Raw genomic sequence first — 24,894 nt, 5'->3', positions numbered from 1 at the left:
CATTGTTATTCTACTGTTGATGAAGTCTTTGGAAATGTGGCCATAAGTTATGTTAAAGCCACCATGCCATCTCTGAGTTGATAATCATCTCCTTCAGGCTCCATGCTTTTATCTCATAAGGCTTTTAATGCAGTTATCATATTGATACCATATTTTTACAATTAGTATTGCTTAATATTTTCCAAGTTTTAAGGGGCTTTTTTATTGTTGTTTTTTGCCTGAACTAAGGGATGTTTTCACCCTATTTCAACACAGGTGAGAGTCCTTGCACAGCAGAAATTACAAACGCACAATTTACTACCAATAATGGTGTCCTTGTTTCCATATGGCAAGTGACTGATCCAGTTCCAGAAGCTTGCTTTGATTTGACTCCTACAGCCTCTTTTGGCATCAGTTGTCTTTGCTTGGATTTTCCCAGAACCACCTGCTAAGACAAGGAAGTAAGTGCAGCTAAAAGAGCAAGGAGATATATGAGAAGAAAGGAAATCATCAAAATTTAAGATACCAAGTCAGCTTCCCCCAGGAACAAATAGCCTCAATTTCATTAAGGCGGATGTGGGGATGGTATCAACCCTTTGAATGGCTGACAAAGAGGAGATATTTATCCACTTTCTCATAGTATCATTGTTTAGAAAATCAATTTTCTGGACCTTCCAGCTTGCCACATACATAAAGCCAGCATGGTTCTGCAGCTAGATTAAAGCATCAAGCAGAGCCACAATTGTGCACATTAGTAGACTTCAAGGAACACATGTGTCCATAAAAAGAACATAGAATGACTCTTTTGTTTTTTCTGCTTTTTCTATTCAGCATGAATCATCTTTTTTTTTCCTGATAAGAGTGAGAGGGGCTGGGAAGGGGGCTCAGTGGTAGAGTGCTTGCTTCACTTGCATCAGGCCCTGGGTTTGATTCCTCAGCACTTCATAAACAGAAAAAACTGGAAGTGGGCGTTGTGGCTCAAGTAGTAGAGCACCAGCCTTGAGCTGAAGAGCTGAGGGACAGTGCCCAGGCCCAGAGTTAAAGCTCCATGACTGATCAAACAAAAAAAAAAAGACTGTGAGAGTATTGTTAAACCATACATCTTCCTCTGGCCACATATGCCTGGACAAAACAGGCAACTAACTGTATACACAGTGTGATGAAAAGTGCCCCAAAATGACACCCTCTAGTGATCTACTATCTCAATGTTCTAGTATCTGGAATTGCCCCCTTTCCAATTTTTTTATTCCTTTGCCTAAAATATTGATAGCCTATGTTAGAGAGTAATTTATTCCTATAATAAAAATATGCATTACATCATTGAATCACAAAATGAATATAATCCACAAAAGTATAAAATGCTACTTTTAGTTTAACTACAAACTGAAGATTTTGACATTGAATCACAAAAGCCACAATATCTCTTTAAATGCTTAATATATGGAGTTCTTTCTAAGTCTATAAATGAAAAAAAAAGTTATTTTAGATATAGATGTCCATGAAGCTGTTAAGTTCACTCACTAGCTATGTGACCCATTCCAGCATAATAGCCTACAGCACGTATTAAGTGGTTCACAATGCAGTTTAAATTAATGCTCTGGAGTAAGCGATGGCCAATACTCTCATCTAAAGTCCTTTCTTCTCACTCTAACCTGCAGAGCCTGAATCCATACCCTAGTATGAATGCTAGAAGTAATATTTTAATTTGTACTTTAATAAGTTCAATTTGTGCCTTTCTTGAGAGGTTTAATAGTGAAAAATAAGTATCTTTCATATTTTATACCATATTCTTCTGGGAATCTCTTAAAGTTATTTTATGTAGTGCTAAAATTAAATAGTTCTGAATTTTTCATCTTTTTTTTTTCTTGAACACTTGTCTTCTCACACAAGGAAAGGCAAAAGAGTCATGTGGTGTTGAGCATAGGACAGCTCTACTTCAGGTCTTATGGAGAAAAGTCTCTAAAGGGGGTGTTTGCCACTTTTAAGTCTGCCTGTATCATTCAGGGTTCCAGCCAGAAACAGATGGTTTATTTGAATTAGGATAATTTGAGACGGATTTAATTAAGGGGCAATTTACAAAAATGAGGGTAGTGTATAAAGAAACCACAAGGGATAGTTTTGCATCTCACATTATTACCACCCATAGACTTGAAGGAGTGAAGAAAGAGAGGAGTTACAGGATGCCAGGGGCCTAGAGAGCTGGAAAGGAAAGACCTCCCACAGAAGCCAGCTCTTCAGTCAAGGGATAAAGCCAGTTCATAGAGACCCTGCAGGGACAGAGACAAGGGAATAGCTACCTTCATCTTTCTTACTCTCCTCCCCCACTGACCTGCCACCTGAGTTTTCTTTTGGCCAGTGTTAGCTGAAACAGACAATAAAGGGATGGACCAATGGATTTTGTTCAAGAGACAGTGCTCAGAAACTCAGGGCATTGAGCAGGATGCAAACAGAGGAGGAATGGATTTGAAAAAATAGATGTTAACAATTTCAGCTCATCCCATTTTTGTAGTAGAATTCACCAATGTATTGATTCGGCATAATTTAGGAACTATTGTCCAATAAAAAAGCTGAAACAGTTATATATTTTCTGTCTTCAATTCTAGGAAGCGGTGTTTTCTCAGTTTTGTGCCCAGGAGAGGGAAGTAGGGTAATATTAGAGTTAATTCTTGCTTCCTGGAAGAAGCAATAAGAATAGTGCTAGCAGTAACCTCTAGAATCTGGGGTTGGAAGAACTAGTGGTAGAATCTAACATTCAGTAGACACAGCATTGGCTATCTACATAGCAAAGGTCACCTTAGATGACCTTGTCTCTGCACATACCCAGTTACATTTTCCAAACCCAATTCTCTAGTTTTCGTGTGTGTGTGTGTGTGTGTGTGTGTGTGTGTGTGTGTATTATATGTGTGTTTATTTGAAATACATTCTTTCAGCTTAAATTCACCAGTATATTTGTGGTTTTTAGAGTAGAAAAGAGTGATTTTCAATTCAAAAATATGATACAAAGAGTGAGATATGCAGATGACATTGGAATGGCTACCAGGGTAAATTTGGGATTTAGAGTTATGCCTCAAGTGTTCTAACATTAACAACTTTGGTAAATAAGAAAGAATCTAAAATTGCTCATATTGCTTAATTAGGGCTGTAAACAAACAAGCAAAATCCATCTCCTTTTCCACTAGGTGAATTTCAACACTCAGCATGAAGCAGCACATCTACCATTCATTCATATTTCACCTACAGTAATCTGGAACAAAGAGCCCATTGAAGGCATTGGGAAACTGAGCAACTGTCATCAAACAGTATGCCAGGAATGAGTCTTTCAAGAACTACAGGGTGAACAGATGCTTCTAATGGCACTGGATAATTTAAAGAGAAACAATGTGTACGAGCCCAAACCTCAAAATTCTTGGCTCAAGCCACAGAATGAAACCCTGGAATTTTCTATAGTTAAGTTAAAGAATCATTTCTTTTTTTTTTTTTTCCTGGAATAAGCTGAGGTCCAGGGGAGAAACACATTTAAGATTGCAACTAGGATGTCAATTCAAAAATCATAACTGTATTATTGGTCTCTATCCCACATTTCCTGAACTCTTTAACTGTTTTGCAGCCTTTGTCTGCACTACAGTAGAATTTTGACAGCCAGGTGCTGCAATGGTTTGACTATGGTACTCTCATCTAAAACCCAGTTTAAAACCTGGCTTCTAGTATAAGAATGGCAATAGAGTTATCAAGGATGATTAGGACATTAAGACAAATTAATGGCTTTCTGGATCTGGGTTGATTCTCACAGGACTGAGTTAGTAATAATGAGAGCAAACTGTCAAAAATGGGGGCTAACTCTTGGTTTTTTTGTCTTTTATTAACACAACTATTTGCCCTTCTCACCTGCTTTGTGGAATGACTCAAAGTAGCACAAGCCTTCCCCAGTACAGCCACCTGACTTCCAAGAGTCAACAAATGTTCTCCTTCATCTAGCCTCTTACCTAGTGTCAAGTCTTTGCGATGACCACAAAAAATGATTAAGGCAGGTAAACTGCTGAAAAATAGTAATGAGGAAAAGCTTAAGTGAAGAGATAAAGAATAGAGAAACGTACACACGGAGAGGCTAAGGCAATTAAGATAAATGTATTAGTAACTAATATGGGGACCAAAAAATGAGAAAGAAAACTTTTTTGGCCAAGAAAGATAAGAAAGCTGAGAAGATCATTTGAATGTACCCAGAAAATCATTGTATATGAGAAATATATGAACATAGGATTTCCTAAATGGAATTTTTTGAGTCCGGTCATGGGACCTGAACTCTGGGCCTGGGTGCTGTCACTCAGCTCTTCAGCTCAAGGCTAGCGCTCTACCACTTGAGCCACAGCGCCACTTCCGGCTTTTTTTTTTCTTTTTGCTTATGTGGTGCTGAGGAATCGAACTCAGGGCCTCAGGCATGCAAGGCAAGCGCTCTACCACTGAGCCACCTTCCCAGCCCCTAAATGGAATTTTTTAAAGTGGAGATTAAAACTTTTTTTTTCCAGTAGGTTTTTCTCTCTGGATTTATCTAAACAACATGATTTCCTTCTAAGCTTTTAAGGTGGTTATTGTAGACAAAAACATTTTATAGATGGCTTTAAAACAAATTTTGTTTTATTTACCAGTTCTCCATAAAATAGGGCTATATTTTCTTCGTTATTAGCATTGTGCTCTCAGATATAACCTTTGTAAAATTAAGATGGCCCAACGATCTGTCCTTTGTAGATTCTTCATATTTTTATATCTTCCTTTAAATTACGCATTGTCTATATTATTGGAAAAACGTTCAAAGACAAATACTATTGGAACAAAATGTCAAGAAATAATCATAGAAGAGTTTAATCACTAAATTTATTATGACAGTAAATTACAACATGTATAAGAAAAGTATCGCAAATATCAGCATGAGAACAATTTAAATGTAAATGTTTCATGTATAATTTTTGAATCCTGTAAACAAAAGAAATGAGGGTCAGTCCTTCAATAAGGAAATGTAGCAATTGAATATACAATACTAATTTTAAAATGTGTGGTGGTGGACTTGAAGTATCAATAATATTAGTCAATAAAATTCAAATGTTCAGAAACTAAATTTTTCAACTCAATCCAGGCTTCAGAGTTCCCCACCCCTGCCACTCCTGAGCTCATACAAGCATCATTTGAGCCTGGACTCCATTTGAGCCGTTCTCACTATGTTCTTTAAAGCCTTCACTATCTTATTTAAATTTCATCTTATTCCCTTACTTGCCTTACTTGGGACCTAACTTCACTATCCTAAGAGCTCACTCAGTTATGTGTGAACTGTCAGTGACTGGAGACCAGGCATGACTCCTCTCTGCCCTAAGCTACACCTGACAGTCTCTAGACTGGCTGCAAATTGCCAAGAATTCTGGTTTTGTTATTCCCTGAGAGAGCACAGGGCATTCTGTACCCTCACATGCTTACCTGGAAGTTTTGCACTAACCACATGGCGGAGCTCTTGTTGTTCTCTATCCATGGTACATTTAGTTATGCAAACACCTGAACTTCTCTTTCATCCTATCTTCAAGTATTTCCTAGATGGGTCACATGTTGCTCTAGTGAAATTGGAGGGTGCAGCAATAATGATCTAGGGTTTCTCTTATGTCCAGATCACTTCATCACTTATCACACTCTTTGTATGATATTATATTCCAATATAATGTGATATTTTGGGAGGTGTAACAACAACTCAAACTTGATGTAAGACAGAACTCCACTATCCTCTCATCCTAAAACCCTAGACTTTCCAGCTTAGGCTGGTAGATGTGAGGAAACATCTTCCCTTTCTTGTACTTCCTTATCTTTTAACAGAACTTGTTCATTACCCCATTAATATTTTGAGCTAAATCATTCTATGTCATAGGTGTATGTGCCATATGTGTTAAAAAATACTTGGTATTCCTGACCTTACCCACTAGAGGATAGAAGTACATACCCAGATATGATAACACAAAGTATCTCCACATGTTAAAAAACATTCTCTTGGGAATCATCACTCCCTATTAATAGTCATTACTTGAATGTGACTTCATAAAAATTACACACACACACACACACACACACACACACACATCTATGTATTTATACATACAGTATTGTCATTTGAAACCTACTACTTGAGTATGGAAATACTTTTCTAAGCAGTGGGTTTTCTCCAAAGAAACACTTTTATCTAACTTCTCCATCAGTGAAAGACAATGTGTGGTCTTAAATTAACACTTCACATACAATCTTGTCCAGGCTCAAGAAAATCTGCTTTAAGACCCAATAGAAAAAGACTCACATTGTAGTTTCTTATTGAAGATTTTAACAGTCTTTTAAATCTGCCTTTCTCAAGTATGATACTTAAATACTCAAATTGAAACTTTTACAACATTTAAATTTTAGATAATGCTTATTTCCTGTTAAATTTTTCTTAACACACATCCTACTACTCTTCTATCCATTGCTTTAACCCTCCTCACAAAACTTAATTCAAAAGGAGTCTAGATTTACTATTTTCTTTTCCTTAATTCTTTTTTTACTCTTTTTTATTGTGAAAATACTGTACAAAGGAGTTACAATTACATGGGCAAGATAATGAGTTCATTTTTTATCAAGCATTGTTGTCTATTTCTTAATTCTTTTGGCCACTTGACCCATCACAATAGATCCTGCTTAAACAAGTCCCTTCAAAATATTCTCTTGTAAGATAGCCATCAGTAGTAGCCAATATCTAAAGTTATTACTTGACCTTTAATTCTTGATTCTTAACATTTTCATGATAATTTTTTATTTTAATCATCTTGACTTTTGTTGATTGGACTAATATTGAGATCCTCTATGATAAACACTATTATCACATTTTTCTCATTTTCTTGTTTGTGCAGATTTTCCCAATTTCTTCCCTCAAGGACAATCCCTAGGACTATTACTAGCTTAATGCTCTCTTCCTGAGTGGGGGGGGGGGGGGGGGGAGGGGGGGGAGGGGAGTATTTGTTGAGTCTTCTATTATGGACACACTTTTTTTTCTTCAAAAGAGAAAGCAAGATTGCTACTTTTGTAAAAATGATTTAGTCTGGAGAGTTGTTTTTATTTTTTGCAGGGGGGGGGGGTCCGGTCATGGGGCCTGAACTCTGGGCCTGGGCGCTGTCTCTCAGCTCTTCAGCTCAAGTCTAGCGTTCTACCACTTGAGCCACAGCTCCACTTTCGGATTTTTTCTTTTTGCTTCTGTGGTGCTGAGGAATGGAACCCAGGGCCTCAGGCATGCAAGGCAAGCGCTCTACCACTGAGCCACCTTCCCAGCCCTGGAGAGTTGTTTGATGACTCTATAGAATATGATTTATGCAGCCAAGTACAATGGTTTATCATTCCTATACTGCAAAGTGTAAACCAGACCCAGAGAAACACAGGTTGCTTGGTGTCCCTCATATTTACTATCCAAAAGGTGCCTATAAAGTAAGTACACTGGGTGGTATGCAAGCCATTACAAACAAATTAACTGAAGTATAATAGACTCTATAGAGAGCTCCAATAGTATAATTATTTAGAAAGACTAAGTCAAACCAAACAAAACAAGTAACAGGAAATGGGTACTTTTATGAGAGAAGAGAAGGGAGTGGAGTTGAAGAATAAAGGAGAACAAAAAGTAGAATGCAGGAAAGAATGCAATGTATATATGGTCAATTTGAGAAAAATGCAGGAAGGGGTAGGTGGAAGGAAAGTGAAGATGTTGAAGAGATGACATAGATCAATGCACTTTACACATAAACTGCTTTGTTAAAAGGCAAAAAAATCAATACATACCAAAAATTAAGAGTGAGAGGAGGGGTGGGGTGAGAGGAAGGTGAGAATGTTGAAAGGGGTGACATTGATCAAGACACACTGTATTCATAACTTGCTTTGTTGAATAGCAACATCTTTGCGCAATTCTTAAGATAATAAAATATTTAAATATATATATATATTACTATATATATAATACATATATATGTATATACCTATAATACATATATTAAATACATAAGCCTATATATATATACACATATCTGTGTATATATATATTACTAAATTTAATGATAATCTTATTTTGTTTTTCTAGGGATCAACTATCCTTTCCCAGAAAAATTAAGAATTAAAATTCTATATTCTAAAGTTTTTAATTGAAGGTTAAAATATAGAATTTATGTTGATTAGAATACTTGTTTGGGTGGAATTTGTTTTGAAGTGAGGAGACTGAATCTAAATAACTTTGTTTTTTCTCAAGGCTAGCATTCTACCACTTGAGCCACAGTGCCACTTCTGGCTTTTTCTGTGTATGTGGTGCTGGGGAATCAAACCCAGGGCTTCATGCATGCTAGGCAAGAACTCTACCACTAAGACACAAACTTCTTATAGCCATACTGGTGCTTCTTGGTGGGTGGAGAAAATTCTCCACTCAGTGCTGAAAAGCCTAGTGGTGAGAGAGGCCATTCACTGAATGAAGATACCTAGCTGAAGGTGATCTAGGAGAACTCTGCTTCAGAGAAATGCAGATGTCATAATCTCAGCAAAGCTTTGCATAGAGAATGGTCTGATTCTGCCTTGATTATCTTCCTGAATGGCTTGAATCACTTCTAGTAGCCTCTAAGATTTTCTCTACATGGAAGTTTGAGGAGTGTCTTTCCTAGATGGAAAAGTTCTGCTGATAGCTGAACTTGTACCTGAGTATGCCCAAATATGATCTATATTTGTTAAGGCTTGAGTGCCTCCACCCCAAGCACACAGATTTTGTCTTTAGTAGCCAGGTGTGGAGCTTTGTTCCCAGCTGCAGGTCTTTGAGACAGGAGTTCATCTGCAGTTGCCAGCTCTCCAATAAATACTCCTAATTTGACCTCTCAAAATGTGGCTTCTCTGTTTTTGTTTTTGTTTTTGTGGTGGTTGTTTTTTTTTGCCAAACAACAGTTTGTTTTCTTTATTCCTTGATTGGATAAAACTACTATCTGTTAATGAATATCAAAAAATGAAAGCTTTTTACAAAGTCAAGTTATACCCAAATTCCATAAATCTTAAAAAAAAACGTTTAAAATGTTTCCCAAAGTAATACTGCTTATCAAGATAATGAATATAATTTACTATACCCAAAAGTTAGTCTTTATGATAAAATGTGAACAGAGGAAAATTTATGAAGAGAAAAACAAAGGAAAGGGTAACATTGTTCAACAAGAAATATACTCATTACCTTATTCATGCAACTGTAACCCCTCTATACAGCATCTTTACAATAAAATAAATTTTAAAAAGAAAATTCATGAATAGCAAATGCATATTAATACATATAAAATTGTTTTCAACTAAAATACAGTATTTTTCTCTAATATGGAAAAATAACATTTATTATCTTTATTATGGCTTTGGTATAAGAAATCTTGGGAGTGTTCCCCAGATCCAATTTCTTATGCCCTAGTTTCTGGGTGCAAAAACTTAAGACAAACTAGTACACATGTATTTAGTCATGCCTCAAGACAGTTTATCTGCCTTTCTTTGATGATATTTCACATTTCTGACATCTATCAATTAAGAAGTATTTCCTACCATCTTGCCCTGAGAAACTAACTTCATTCTTCAATTATGTTCTTTCACTTTATTCCTGACTTCCTTGACACCAGGTGAAAGTTATCCTTTTCTGTTCTATGAGCCTTATTATTTATTTATATTTCTTGAATCATTATTTTCTATTCATACTTTGTCACTTGCCCTTGAAAGATTTCTGTTCACTATTATCATTAGATACTATCAAAGCAAATACTACTCATACTCTAAATTTTCAGATGAAGAAAATGAGGGCATATAACTCTCAGTATAGGTTGTGTTTATTGCTCTAGGAAAACAGCAAGGACAAAGCTAAAAAAATATCCCCAAATCAGATGCATTAATCTCCTATGATTACTTTGTAACTTATTCTCCCCCATTGCCTCAATCTCAGATACATGTCTATAGATGATCAGCTGCCACAGGGTATATCTGGGACTTACTTCCCTTATTAAATTATGAGTTCTTGGAATTTCCAATAAACTGTCATCTAAAACAAAATGATCAATCAGCAACTAGCAGAGATTAAAAAACACAAAAAACATTGCTTTTCATCTGACCTTGCTGACCTCAAAAAAAACACTAAAATTCTCCAGGGGGGGGAAACATGGTGACATTTCAAGAGTATAAAATCACAGAATTTTCTTACCTTTTAGAACCTATGCCAAAGACATCAAAATCTTTGACATGTCATTTTTGATAGCACATTTTAACTTTCAGGGGGTCATAAGATAAATAGTAACTGAATCGCTTACTTCCAAAGTATTCTTTCTGAAGGCTTACAGTGTGTTTGTATTAAGACCTAGGTTCTGTAATACCTTCTTTAATCAATACTGCAATTAAAGGGGATTAGCACCTCACTATAATTGCCAAACAGATCTAAACCAAGTTTCCCCACTTAATATACATTTAAATTTATATGAAAAATTAAAAAAGTAAATATGTTACATATAAAAAAGGATACTTCCTAAGAGGTATAGCTCATAAGAACCAAAACTGGAAAACAGTTTTGCATAAGTTAAAAAATGTTAAAGTAGAAATTTATAAGTATAAAATAAACATTATTCCCAGGAAGCAGCATACACTATTTTCAGATTTTACCCATTGAATACTTTCAACACAAAACTGCCATGATGTTTTGCACCTTTGCACTTTTTTCTATGAGATTAACATATCAAATACAAGCTACAATCATAGTTAAAAACAGTATTTTTAGCCACATAAGAAGTATTTTATTTGCTTGTATAAATTCAGTAACAATTCATTTGATGTAAGTATGACTTATTGCTTTGTTTCTTAGAAGAAAATGTTTCAATATTTTGCCTTGTGAAATAAGGCAGATAATTGTATGTAATCATATGTTAAAAGCCCATCTTCAATATCATTACAGAAAGTCCCTGATTAACTACAATAAAGATTTCTATCTAGCATTTGAGGATAAAACATCAAATACATGTTCCTTTCTACATCTGAAATGTGTAGAGATTATATTTCCATATCCAATTTAATTACATATTTTAAGTACATACATATAATATACGTCTATACTCATATTGATTATCTCACTGGTGGATTCTATTATTATTTACTGAGATATGTTAAATGTAAGTGACATAGATATCTCAAGTGTGCTCAAGTACAAAAGGGGAAATAAAGAAATTAAGGAAGAAATGTCTTATGAAACGTAAGTATGGTTTCTAAATAGAAATAGAAATTATCTAAATAAATCATCTAGATACCTATTTATATATGATAGATATCTACATAATAGAAATTATCTAGATAAATAGAAATTATATAGAACAAAGAAATGTAAACCATTGAGATATTTCCCCTCTATAAATACTATTTCAGTTGGCGTGGTTTCGTTAATTTTCTGTTTAATTAATTTCCATATGGGATATTATAATCACAACACACCTACTGATTATAAACATAATGATATAGTTATTATGTAAATGATGTCCATAAACAATCAACTGCTATTTCTCTCTTAATTCTAAAAATATCAAAAGAAGAAAATTCAGTGAGCATCAATTCTCTTCATCATCCAATACCTTGTAAAAACCAATGCCCCAGAGACAACAATATATGGTATTACAGGATTAGTATGAATTATTTCTGGTAAATAGAGGCAATAATCTAATAAATTTGAAAAACAGCCCAATTTATATTGAAGGTACCTCCAAATGCCCAAAGAACAAAGGCATTCTATATAATCCAATCAAGGGATCAACCTTGCTTAAGCTTCCTGGAAAAGTTTAAACAACTGAGGTGTGTGTGTGTGTGTGTGTGTGTGTGTGTGTGTGTGTGTGTGTGTGTTTTGAATAGTGTATATGAGATAATATTCTTATTTCAAATCAGTAAATCTGTTATCTGAAAAGGTAGTTAATACATTAAGAGTGAGTCAGTGCTGACCAACGTCAAAAGATAATGATGGTCATTGTACAGTACAATGATCTAATGTGGATAATTCATCTTCCCAACCCAGATAAAATATTTCTCAAGATCACCTGAGTATCTTTGCTCTTAAAGAATTTCCTCAGTTATAGAACTTATTAGTTCAAGTTCACTGGTATCGTTGGAAAAGGAAACCTTGGCTTAGGTGGCAGAGAGACACAGATTTCTCCTGTTACTAGGAAAGGATATTCCTCATTCTAAACAAATATCCATTCAGCTTAGTTCTCATAAGCAAGTGCTTCAAAACTGATCATGCTTCTGTAAGTCAATCACGAGGCAAGTGCTCTTTTCACATAAAAGAATATGTTCAATCATACAAAAAGGGAAAGAGTTTCAAGATCAAAGAAATACTTTCCCCTCTGACTAATCCACAGAGAGCACAATGACTTCATATTACCTCAGTTGGAAAAAAACATCACTGTTGTAATGACAAATTCTCAAAAAAATAATTTTTATATTTGGTTTAAAATATCATATGGGGCTGGGAAGGTGGCCAGTGGTAGAGCGCTTGCCTTGTATGCATGAGGCCCTAAGTTCGATTCCTCAGCACCACATAAGCAAAAAGAAAAAGCCTTAAGTGGCAATGTGGCTCAAGTGGTAGAGCACTAGCCTTGAGCTGAAGAGCTGAGGGACAGAGCCCAGGCCCAGAGTTCAGACTCCACGACCAGACCCAAATAAATAAATAAATAAATAAATAAATAAAATAAAATATCATATGCCAAGTGGATGACTGAGTCTAATATTTATTGTCATATTGAAGTGAACATTTATACCACAAGGAAGCTCATAAAATAGGTGAAAAATATGTACTATTAAGAATTTTCTATGTGATTAAAAATAGTTAAAATTGCACCACACTTACGTGAAAAGCTTAAGTTGCTTTTGTAAAATATTATTACTTTTCAACTATACAAGTTCATCTATATTGTAAGGAATATATTTTGAGCAGCTAAAGAAGATAGAAGTAGGTTGTGATTGAAAAAGTAATTTTCCTGTACCTGGGGCTTGAACTCAGGGCCTGGGTACTGTTCCTGAGCTTCTTTGTGCTCAGGACTAGCTCTCTACCACTTGAGCCAAAGCACTACTTACAACTTTTTCTGAGCAGTTTATTGGAGATAAGAATCTCATGGGTTTCCTGCCCAGGCTGGCTTCAAACAGCCATCCCTAGATTGAAGCCTCTTGAGTAGTTCTTCCCTGTAAAGGAGAGAGACACTGGCTTCAATTTATTTTCACTGAATTTTTATTTTAGAATGATTAACAAAGTACTTAAGATCATCAGGTGAAAACACAATTAAGAAACTTCAAAAAATTGTTTTGTTTTGTTTTTTATTATTAATGTTTTTTATTGTGAAAATACTGTACAGAGGGGTTACAATTACATGAGCAAGGTAATGAGTACATTTCTTATCAAGCATTGTTGCCTCTTCCTTTGTTTTTCCCTTACCATCCCCCTTATCCCCCTCCAAAGTTGTAAAGTTCAGTTTTTAACATAGTGTCTTGTACATTTCATTGTTGCAATGGATCCCTACTTAAACCATTTGTTTTATCCCTTCCCCTCCACAAATTATACCAACATCCAATACAGTGAAAACAGGGGTTATACCGTGGGGGAGGGACATACAAAGCAACAAAAAAATCACCTTATAAGTATGTTAGAAACAATAGCAAGAAAGAAAAATCATTTGAGTCCTTATCTTGGGGTTCATTTCCCCTAATATGAACTTATCAGACCTTTTCTGCTTGTCTCAGACATATACTAGTGATTGCAAATAAGGGAAACCATGGGACCTATGTTTCTTTGGGCCTGGCTTACTTCACTTAATATAATTTTGTCTAAGTCTTTCCAATTCCTAACAACTGGAGCAATGTCATTCTTTCGGAAGGAGGCATAGAATTCCTTGTGTGTGTGTGTATATACATATATCTTTAGAGCAGTTTGACTGTGCCTCTTGTTGTAACTGTTGATCTTTTTGGATTTATTTTTTTGTTTTCATTTTTTTTCTTTTTTATTTCTGTGGTAAGGATTTTATAAACTGCCTTTTTCTTTCTTGACAAGTTGGTTTTCCCCAATACAATGATTTACACTTTTAAATGGTGAAAGCGATGTCATAAGTTGAGAAAGATAATGATGAATCATCAAAATGGCTGCTGTTTCATTGTCCTAGAATGCTTCCTTTGTTTTTCAGGAAGACACAAAAAGTATCTCTGCTGGATTTATTCATTTTATTAATTTTTATCAATCAGCATGGTTGTCTATGTTTTGTTCTATCTCATTCTCTGGTTGAAAGTCTATGATAAAAAAATGCTAATATTATATTTCATTATGATTATTTATCTATAGTACCACAAGTAATAGACATAAGTATTCTTACAACATTCAGCTTTGATTATTATAAATATTTAATATTTAACATTGAGCAGATGATTTAAATGCAATGATAATCTGAATTTAGAGGCAATGGATACTCAATGAGAAAGAAGAAAATGAGGAATGGAGAGGAATGAGGAAGAAACAAGAGGAAGGAAAAAACAAACAGAAGATAAGAAAAAAGTTCTTGAAGCATGCTTCATTTAAAAATTTATTATTAAAGAAGAAAAAGGCATAGATTGTATGCCTACTAACATTTGATAAATAATTGCTATCTTGACATATAAAACATTCTTAAAACTCAATGATAAGAAAATAACCCATTTTAAAAATGGACAGAAGACCTAAACAGACATTTACCAGGGGAGATAAATGGTTGACAAGTAATCACATGAATAGATGTTCAACATTATGCCAGAATTTGTGAATAATGAGATATCACTGCATATCTATTATAATCACTATATTTCAAAATTCTGATACAAAATTCTGGTAAGAATGAAGAGCAAACGTTCTTAACGCATGACTACCAGTAAAGCTACATCCACATACCACTCAACTTAAAAAATATCACTTGGCAAATTTGTACAGATCTAAGTATAATATTTGTCCCACAGTCTTGGTATTTATCCAGACAAATTAAAAACTTACATTTCCAAAAACCTGTATGTGGATGTTTATAGCAGCTTTGTTCTTAGTTGGCAAAACCTTGATGCAAACAAGATATCTTTCCCTTGGTTACTGGATAAATAAAATATATTATATCCACACCAATGGAATATTTTTCAGCACTAAAAAGAAATAATTTACTAAGCCAGGAAAAGACCTGCAAGACATTTAAATGCATATTATTTGGTGTGTCAGCTTTACTGAACCAAGAGATATCCAGGATTAAAAAGAATACTTGTAGATTTATTTATGGAGGATATTATCACTTGATTTGGTAGACTGAGTAAGCAAATGGTCTTCCTCAGGATGAGGAGAGTTGTAGTCAGGCTGTTGAGTATCTGGAAAACAAAAAAGAAGCAGAGGAAGGCTTAATCCAGTCACTTCCAGAATGCCTAAGCTGGAAGAGTTCTCTAACCCCTTTGCTCCTGAGTGTCACATATTTATTTTCTATATGAAGTGACTTAAATAATCAATCACCTCAAACTGCTCGTAGTTCTCTACATTCACCAACCTAGCTTATTTTCTTACCATTGTTAGTGCTCTTGTGGACTTCTCCAATTCATTATTTAAGTTTTGTCTCAAAAACCCTTCTCATGTTCACCCTGATAATTCCACTCAATGATGGATGTGTGTCCTTTACTTTGGCAACCAAAGAATTTTTTAGATTTCTTTCCCAGTCCTAGAGCTTGAACTCAGGGGCTGGACACTATCTCTAAGCATTTTAGCTCAAAAGGAGCACTCTGGGACTTGATTCACAGCTCCTTTTCTGGAGGTATTTTTGTTTGTTTGTTTGTAGGTATGTTTTGGCTTTTGTTGGGGATGGGGGATTGATCTTTAATTGGAAATAAGAGTATCATGGACTTTCCTGCCTAGGATAGCTTCTAACTACAATCCTCAAATCTCAGTCTCCTGAGAAGCTAAGATACAAGCACAAGCCACCGTTGCCTGGATTAGAACTTTCAAAAAATTTATCTATACTGAGCTCATGGTTTGTAAATGTTACTTTTTGTGTGATTTTCTCAGTATTTATATGCAACCTGAGAAAAAGATCATGTCATATTAAGATTTGCATCCACGGTACCTCCAGTGCAGTTCTTGAAAAATAACTCAGTCATTATTTGTTAACAGATAAATAATGGTTTGATCAATGCAATAAAGTGACAGTTTATCATTCCCATCAGGTAAGGAAAAGAATTATTAAAGCACTTAAATTCAGTGTAAGTGTGTTGGGAGATGTTTAGAGAGCTCTCAACATTTATGAGTAAACATGATAGCTTTTCTAATTATTCCTAATAGTTATACACACTTCCTGAAAGGAAAATACACATGACTATTCATGGATTGATTTTTCCCATTAGCATTTGGTTCTTAAAAAGAAAGAATGTTCTTTCAGCATTAATCTCTATAGCAGAAGGCATCTTCCAACTCTCTCAGTAATGTACTCTAGATACTGATAGAAAAATAATGATTACAGAGTATTCTCCCATGAAAATCATAATTAAAGGAAGGAAGCCCCAGGCGGATTTGAATGTAAATCTGGAATTAAAAACATGTTGTCATGTTGTTTTCCTTATTGCTTATTCAGATTTTTTCCAAAATTATGCATTTATTTCTAAAAGATTAAATTAGTGAACATCACTCCATTAATAATCACATCTGAACTCCTCTTGGTATCCTCATGCTTTACTCATCCCTGATTCTTGAGTCCAGTCATTTTAATGTAATGCCCATTATAATAATTTTAGCACAATTCTTTTTCTGCCATTGTGTTGTAGGAGTTAGTTCTCTACCATGTTGCACCTAATTTATACCTTCAGGTTCTTCAGATACCTGAGTTTTTATCTCTGTTCTTGCTTCTGATAGTTGAACCTGAACCAATTTCTGGATCGAAATGAATTTGCACATTGAGAATCCTAATTCTAACATATTCCTTTGTCTTCTCCACTAAAAACAATTTTTCCATGTCTCACCAAGTCCCAAACTCACATCATCTTTCTGTTCTTAGATTAAAAACTTCTAACAAAAGGAGGAACCTGCTCAGACCTGCTCCAAGTTTCTTTGAAACTCAAAAGTAGTATTCAGTCCAATACTATCTATAACTTGTAAGTCTAATACTACTTTAAGAAGTGTGACTGAGGATAAATTATGTGTTTTACTTAGAAGTTTGGAGTTACAGCTTTCAGATTTCAGGGAGACACCCTACTGTATCTGATCCAAATTCTAGATAGATAGTACTTTGACCTTCAAAATGGTGACAAAATATCAAGCTGTTATGCAATTAGACTGTCAGCCAGTGAGCAAATAAGTGAAAAAATTGGAATAAATGTCCTATCACACATTTAAAACATTTCAATGTGTGTCACTATTCTAGGAAAGAGCTTAGTTCAACCCTAAGTCACCTGAGTTTCCAGTGGCAAATCAACACTTCTCTCCTTATTAATTAGGCACAATAGATTCACAAAGCAGTTTTTCATTCTCTTCTAAAAGATGTTTCTAGTGTCCAGCTACAGCTAAACATAAAACATGCCAGTACATTTTTCTGCTTTTAATGTATGGTTTTCATAGCATATCTTAGTAATTCTTCTCATAAGAACAAAAGATTTAATGTTTGAAGTAAACAAAACATTTTATTATGTACATTAAAAGTACATATAGTTCATGTGTGAAAAAAATTATAAAAAAATTTCAATTTGTTACCATCTAAGAGAAGTGATACTTCACAAAGTGAATCTTGAATAAACAATACAGGTATCAGACAATAGTGGCCCACACCTATAATCCCTACTACTGAGTACAATAAGGTCTGAAAATCATAGTTTTGAGACTGCTAAGGAAGACAAATCCATGAGACTCTTGTATCCAATTAAGTAACAAAAGGCCAATCATGAATGCCTGGATCAGGTGGAAGAAGTGTAACCATCAGTGAAGAAGCCAAAGGAGAGAGCAAAGCCCTCAGTCCAACTGCCAATACCAACCTAGAAGTAAAAATAAATAAACTAAAAAACAGGGCAAAAGGGCTCAAAGGTTTCCTTAAAGGAGAGAAAGTAGGTCAAAATTACATGAAAGAATGAGTACTTTCTCTTCTAAAACATAAAGTTTAATCTTTTCAAAAAATATAACCTTTGGGAATGTGAAGGAAAGGTGGGACTTGAAATAACAGAGAATCAAGAATGTTGTAAAATTTTCATATTCATTGTATTCCATGAAATATGTATATGAAATTCATTAATAAGTCATATAATTTTATTGCAACTATCAGCATCACTTTGTTAATCTTTAGTGTGTTTACAAGTTGGTCCTAGTAAGTTTGTGAGGTCCTGTTTGTATCATAGCTCAAGAAATTATTCAATTTGTGTCTATAATCTTATCTACTATTTATTTAGTTAAATTTTCTCTTTTCATTCCCATGTGGGAAGATAAAAATTCAGAGTAATAATGAACTGTTTTCCCTCTCAGTGATAAAGGAAGTTGAAGTACTGAAGGTGTTATTTCAACAATATTTACCTATTTTGTTTACATATCAAGTAGAGCAACAGCCAGGCTTACTAGTGATTGCTGCTTTAATGAATTATTTTGATTGCTTACTTCAGAATGGCTCCCTATTTTACATTAAATCCTCCTCAATTATTGAAATGTTGATTTAAATTCTCTAACACGGACTTGGGAAATTTCCTTAAATCATCTCTGTTGTCTAATAGCATACATTTCTCCAACAGACGAATACTTGCCTTGTCTCCATGTAATTATTTAAACCACTCAAGTAAATTTAAAATTGCTCTCTTCTAGTTAAATTACACATTCTAAAATTTTATCTGAAAACCAGCTGTGAGAACACTACCCATCCTTTGTGTTCCTTAAAACAAAATCCTCTTCATTTCTCAAGGAACTGTTTACAGGTATTGCTAATAATGAGAAATATAGTCTGGTTTCTTCAAATTAAGGAATACTGTTAGCAAATACAATGTAATCACTAAGCATTTGTTAAATATAGAGCCTCCTAAACAACAAATATATTGTCTCAAATAACTTTTCTAGTATAAAGTTGTTTTTCCAATTATGTGTGCACATTTTAGAAAAAAATATGTAACAGTAAGTAAGAGCATATGTATAACCCATAATAAGTTCACCCCAAAAAACATCATTTCAAGTATTTTGATATCTACATTTCAAGTCTCTTAAATAAATTGCATACATTTACATGCAAGTATATTCAATCTCATAAATAAAATTGGAGTCAGGCTTAAATTACAGTTATACACTTTACTTCTTGTCTCCTAAAGTATCCTAAGACTACAGAGGGATTGAGAGCAAACGTCTCACATTTTGAATAAAGCAACTGCAATCATCTAGCAGATGTCATGAATGAGCCTTCCTAGCTAAACACCGAAAGATAACCAACCTCTTCAGACCTAGTATCCATCTTCCAGGTCAACAGAAAATTCCATGCCTTAGAATAAGAATCCCATTAGCCTTGCTTCTGGATGAACTTGTATAAGGGTTAAAAGAGATTCTCTATCATCTTCTCCTAGTTCTCTTTCCCTTATGGTCTTGCCATCATCATTTACCTTGAGACCATCAGCACTAACCCTATTGTATCTTTTTTACCTACTTATGATTAACATTAAGGAACACTCCCAGTATACCATTAAAAGCATATGTATTACACCTTTGCCTGAAGCCTGTGTCATTATTTGGTAGATGAAGTATTGTGGAAGTTACATCATTGGGAGCATGCCCTTTGTAGAGATATTGTAACTCTATCATCTTCCTATTTCTCCCCTTTGCTTCATGGCCAAAATGAGGTAAAGAGCATTGTTCAGCTACACATTTCCTTCCGTGAAATACTGCCTTGACACAGGCCACAGAACAATGGAGACAGAAATCTCCAAAAACTAGCAGAGAAAATGAACTGTTTCTCTCAAATATTTTTCCCAACATGGCAATCTAGCTAGGTGATTGCAGGTCGCCAAGGTGGCTTTGTATGTCATCTGTTCTCTTCCCAGTTCCCCTAACTACCCCATTGGTAAGTCCTCCCATTGTACCTTGAAGAACTTAGCATCTTTCTATGGCAAAATCTAATATCTCAGTGTACTCTCTGGATAGTTCCCACAATTCTTCCTAAAGATTGCTTTCTGTAGAACCCTCTTTAGTTGTTCTGTCTCTCCTCATCCTGAAACTGAGCCTGAAGTTGGAGTTTCATTCTGGAGTGCACTGTCATTTTCAGATTCTTTTTTCCTTAAAAGTGCTCAGCTTTAAATAACTTGTCATGATCTTGACTTCCTCCTGGAATCATAGCGTGACCTTCTCATTTAAAAATAATTCCGATGTGTAATTTTTTTTTAATTTAATTTTATTTTTTTGTGAACATACTGTACAGAGGGGATACATGGGCAAGATAATGCATACATTTCTTATCAAGCATTTCAGCCTCCTCCTTTGTTTACCCTTCACATCCCTTCCCTACCTCCCTCCTACCACCCCACCACCCAATCCTCCCCCGCCCTCCCCCCACCAACGTTGTAAAGCTCATTTTCGACATGACCTTGTACTTCTCATTGTTGCAACAGGTCCACCTGTGTGTAATTTTAACTGTATTTCCATTTATATTTTTGTTTTCATATCCTTGTAGGTAATATCTTCAATACCTTAAACTAAAGGCTTTTTGTTTTTTCTTCACTCTTTCTAATCTCATGTTCTGCTCTTTGTAAACTAATTTTAGCACGGTTCATTTTTCAGTTTTCACACTTGTGTACTTGTAGTTCAATCATGCTCATTTCCACTTTCCCCTCTCTCTTCCCATCCCCTACTCACTCTAGCACCTAGTATCTTTTACACCTAGTATCCTCTATTATCCATGCATTTCTCTTATCAGATTTTTGCTTGGTCATTATGATCCTTTAACCATTTAAAAGAATTTACATAGTACACCACTGAAGTTAAGAGACACTTATGAATATTTTTTTATTTTATTTTATTATAAAGATGCTATGCAGAGGGGTTATAGTTACATGAGGGAGGCAATGAGCAGATTTCTTGTGGAGCATTGTTGCCCCCTGCCTTGGTATTATCCCTCCCCTCCCCCACCTCACACATTCCTCCCTACTCAACCCCCCCTCCTGCCCAAAGTTTTAAAATTCATTTCCAATGTACTGTCCTGTGGGTATCATTGTTGCAATGGGTCATCCTGTGTCCTTGTTTCATCGTTTTATTATTCTCCTTCCCCATCTCAGATTAGACAATGTATATACAAGATTCAGGGTGCTAAAATCAAATACAATGACAATGGGGGTTGTATCATGGGGGAAGAACATACAAAGAAACAAAAAAAATCACATAGTACATTATAAGTACATTAAAAAGAACAGCAACAAAGATCAAACCTCTTGTGTCTATCTTGGGGTTCATTTCGCTTAGCATCAGGTTATATGGTCTTATGTACATTGCCTTTGACCTCTTCTGCTTGTCCTAGACATATACTAGTTATAGCCGATAAGGGAAACCATGGGACCTATGTTTCTTTGAGTCTGACTTACTTCACTTAATATAATTTGTCCAAATCTTTCCATTTTCTAACAAATGGGGAGGTGTCATTCTTTCTGGTGGAGGCATAGAATTTTATTATACACATATATACATATATGTATATATATATACATATATGTATACCACATTTTCTTGATCCATTCATCTGCTGAGGGGCATCTGGGTTGGTTCCATATCTTACCTCTGGTGAATAATGCTGTGATAAACATAGTTGAGCTGGTAGCTTTGGTATGGCCTTGTTTGTGATCGTTTGTGTAAATGCCTTAAAGAAGGATTGCTGGGTCATAGGGGAGCTCTATGTGAAGTCTTTTGAGGAACCTCCATACTGCTTTCCAAAGTGGTTGAACAAGTTTACATTCTCACCAACAGTGCAGTAGGATTCCTTTTTGGCCACATCCCCTCCAGCATCTGTTGTTATTAGATTTTTGATTATAACCATTCTAACTGGGGTGAGGAGGAATCTTAATGTTGTTTTGATTTGCATTTCTTTTACAGCTAGAGAAGTTGAGCATTTCTTTATGTCTATTGGACATTCTTATTTCCTCTTCAGAGAAGTCTCTAAGTCTTTAGCCCACTTGTTGACTGAGTGGTTGTTTCCTTGAGGATTTGTTTTTTGGCATTTAAATTTTTTGAGTTCTAAGTATATTTTAGATATGAGGCCCTTGTCTGTTGTATAGCTAGTGAAAATCTTCTCCCAATACATGGGCTTTCTATTGTTCTTACTAACTATGTCCTTTGCCATGCAGAAGCTATGCAGTTTCATGAACTCCTATTTGTCCAACCTTTCATTGATGTGTTGTGTTTCTGAGCCTTAATTTAAAAAATTTCAGCCTGTGCCAAGGAGCCCTAGAGTTTCTATTATTCCTTCCTGTAATGTTTTCAGGGTGTCTGCTTTTACTTCAAGGTCTTTGATCCATTTGCAGTTGATTCTGGTGTGGGGTGATATAAAAGGATCTAGCCTTAGTTTTCTACAAGTGTTTAACCAATTTTGCCAGCACCATTTACTGAAGAGGTTGTCTGTCTTCCATTCTATTTTTTTTAGCTCCCTTATGGAAGATTAGGTGTCTGTAAGTCTGTGGGTTCATTTATGGGTATTCCATTCTATTCCATTGGTCTTCAAGTCTGTTCTTGTGCTAATACCATGCTGTTTTGATTATGATGGCCTTGTAGTAGAATTTGAAGTCTGGTATAGTTATTCTACAACTGTTCTTTCTGCTAAGGACTGTTTTTGCTATTCAGGGTCTTTTATTGTTCCATATGAATTTTTAGATTGCTTCTTCTATTTCATTGAACAATGAGATTGGGATATTGATGGGTATTGCATCGAATTTGTAGATAGCCTTTGGCAGTATTGCCATTTTCATGATGTTAATTCTCCCTATCCAGGAGCATGGGAGATATTTTCACTTCCTTAGTTCTGCTTTAATTTCCTTTTTCAGGTTTTTAATGTTTTCATCATAGAGGTCCTTCACTTCTTTAGGTGTTTTCTTTTTTGTGGGGCTATTACAAAAGGAATTAGTTTCCTATTTTTAGCCATGCTCTTCTCATTATTGGCATACAGAAAAGCCTTTTTTTTGAGGGGGGGAAGATCATGGGGCTTGAACTCTGGGCTTAGGTGCTGTCTCTCAGCTCTTCAGCTCGAGGTGAGAGCTATACAGACACAGTGCCACTCCCGGTTTTCTAGTGGTTTATTGGAGAAGAGTCTCATGGACTTTCCTGCCCAGGCTGGCTTTGAACCATGATCCTCAGATCTCAACCTCCTGAATAGCGTGAGCTACCAGGGCCTGGCTCTAAGCCATTGATTTTTGAGGGTTAATTTTATACCCTGCTACTTTGCCAAAGTTTTGAATCAGCTCAAGTAACTTGGGAGTGGAGTCCATGGGGTTCTTTAAATACAAGATCGTGTCACCAGGAAAGAGGGAGAGTTTTACTTCATCTTTCCCTTTATGTTGCAACTTGTCTTATTGCTGAAGCTAGGCATTCTAATACTAAATTGAAGAAGAGTACAGAGTGGACATTCTGATCTTGTTCCTGAGTTTACAGGAAATAGTTTTAGCTTTTTGACATTAAGTAAAATATTGGCTGTAGGTTTGTCATACACAGCCTTTATGATATTGAGTAATATTCCCTGGATTACTAGCTTCTCCAGACTTTCATCACAAAGGGGTATTGGATCTTGTCAAATTCTTTTCCTGAGTCAATTGAGATAATCACGTGGTTCTTATCCTTGATCTTTTTGGTGTGACATATTACATTAATTGATTTGCATATATTGAACCAACTTTGCATCCCTGGAATGAATCCTGTTTGTTCATAGTGTATGATATTTTTGATAGGCTGTTGAAGTCGACTGGCCAAAATTTTGTTGAGAAGTTTTGCATGGATGTTCATCAAAGAAATGGGTTTATAGTTCTCTTTCTTTGATGAGTTCCTTCCTGGTATGGGAATGATGGTTATGATGGCTTCATAGAAGGAGTTTGGTAGTGAACTTTCATTTTCAATTTCATTGAAGAGTTGGAGGAGTATTGGTGTGAGTTCTTCTTTGAAGGCCTTGTAGAATTCAACACTGAACTCTTCTAGTCCTGGGTTTTTCTTGGATGGGAGGTATCTTATTGCTGTTTCTATTTCAGTGCTTGATATGGGTCTATTAAGTGAGTTTAACTCATCTTGGTTTAGTTTAGGCATGTCAATATTTGCTAGAAATTCATCCATTTCTTCCAGATTCTCAAACTTATTAGCATAAAGGTTTGAAAAGTATTCCCTTATAATGTTCTGAATCTTGGTTGTTTCTGTGGTGATATTTCCATTCTCATCTGAGAATTTGTTTATTTGAATATATTCTCTTTTCTGGTAATTTTTGCTGAGGGTCCGTCAATTTTGTTAATTTTTTCGAAGAACCAACTCTGTTTTGTTGATTCTTTCTGTGGTTTTTTGGACTCTAATTCATATCATTCTGATTTAATTTTACTTATTTGTTTACGTATATTGGATTGTGGTTTGCCTTGTTTGCTCTTTTTCAAGGAGCTTTAGGTACATCATTTAATTGTTGGTTCGAGATCCCTCCCATATGTTGATTTAAGAACTCAGAACTATGAATTTTCCTCTAAGTACCGCCTTTTCTGTGTCCCAGAGGAGCTGGTTGTTTGTGTGTTCATTTTTGTTAAATATCATGAACATTTGAATTTCCTTTCTAATCTCTTCCATGACCCACTCATGTTTCAAGAGTGTGTTTTTGAAACTCCATGTGTTACAGGTTTTTCTTTAGTGACATTTGGTGTTGAATTCTA

The sequence above is a fragment of the Dipodomys spectabilis genome, unplaced genomic scaffold, assembly GCF_019054845.1.
Source record: "Dipodomys spectabilis isolate Male_0828 unplaced genomic scaffold, ASM1905484v1 ptg000032l, whole genome shotgun sequence".
Classification (NCBI taxonomy): Eukaryota; Metazoa; Chordata; class Mammalia; order Rodentia; family Heteromyidae; genus Dipodomys; species Dipodomys spectabilis.
The sequence above is the reverse complement of the archived record's forward strand: the minus strand, read 5'-3'. Positions refer to the sequence as shown.